Source organism: Penaeus chinensis, chromosome 43 (genome assembly GCF_019202785.1).
Source record: "Penaeus chinensis breed Huanghai No. 1 chromosome 43, ASM1920278v2, whole genome shotgun sequence".
NCBI classification, from domain to species: Eukaryota; Metazoa; Arthropoda; class Malacostraca; order Decapoda; family Penaeidae; genus Penaeus; species Penaeus chinensis.
This window is the reverse complement of record NC_061861.1, coordinates 15,730,933-15,731,734: the sequence shown is the minus strand read 5'-3', so window position 1 is coordinate 15,731,734 and position 802 is coordinate 15,730,933. Positions and strand designations below refer to the sequence as shown.

The following is an 802-nucleotide window of genomic DNA, read 5'->3' as shown; positions in this document are numbered from 1 at the left end:
ACGTAGACGAGCTTGAATCAGAGGCAAAAGGCTCAGCTGCACACTCAAGTGGAGTTTATCGCACTACAACCTCATCCTTGGCATCCGAGGAAGATTTCTGAAAACACAAATTAGATTTGGTGTAAAAAATCTTTTGGTGTCATGTGCATTATGTATATTACCTGTATAATTAGCACACGCACTTGGAACTGGTCCAACACTTACTGAGTCAGTGAACGTACTATACTAATGTACTATTAAATGTAAATAGTACAATTTGTGTTCCACACACACTATATGACTTCTATCAACTAAGAAAAGGGGCCATCTATTTTTCATGATTTTCATAAGCGTACAAACTCATCATAAAAATGACGATCCAGATCAAATTGGAGATCCTGTGGCAGAGGTAATCCTTTTTATCTCTTTGATCTGTACACTTCAGAGGATGGGGTTGGGTGTGGTCTTGGGAAAAGAGTACTATTTGTGCGCTTGTGAAAAGGATGGAAAAGGTGACCCCTGAGCCAAACAAAACTATCTTCTTACTAACAATGTACATAGCTTACTACGCATTTTCATAATTTTCGCGTCCCCAGCTGTATACAAAGCGATAGCAGTATCAGGCTGTTCTGGGTGGATTGCAACGGCTGCAGACTTGGCCACCCTCCACGCTTGCTGCGTGTGCTTTTCACGTTTGAAGCAGTATACATTGACAAAGTGTTCATACTGGTTTACCAGTATGAACAGCAATCGACCCTAGCAGCCGTTATTGCTCAACTTCGCCCTCGCTTGCAGGCAAGGCAATACGGTCTCTACAAATAAG

At 41.8% G+C, this 802-nt stretch overlaps 1 protein-coding gene across 1 annotated transcript in view; it reads right to left on the bottom strand.

The window, feature by feature from the left end:
- Window positions 1-95, bottom strand: part of LOC125024613 (glycine receptor subunit alpha-1-like) — a 29,023-nt gene extending 28,928 nt beyond the window's left edge. The window contains exon 1 of the mRNA XM_047612427.1: window positions 1-95. This exon is cut by the window's left edge and continues 35 nt beyond it. The gene's annotated coding sequence lies outside the window, so the exon portion shown is untranslated.
- Between the last annotated feature and the right edge of the window lie 707 nt (window positions 96-802).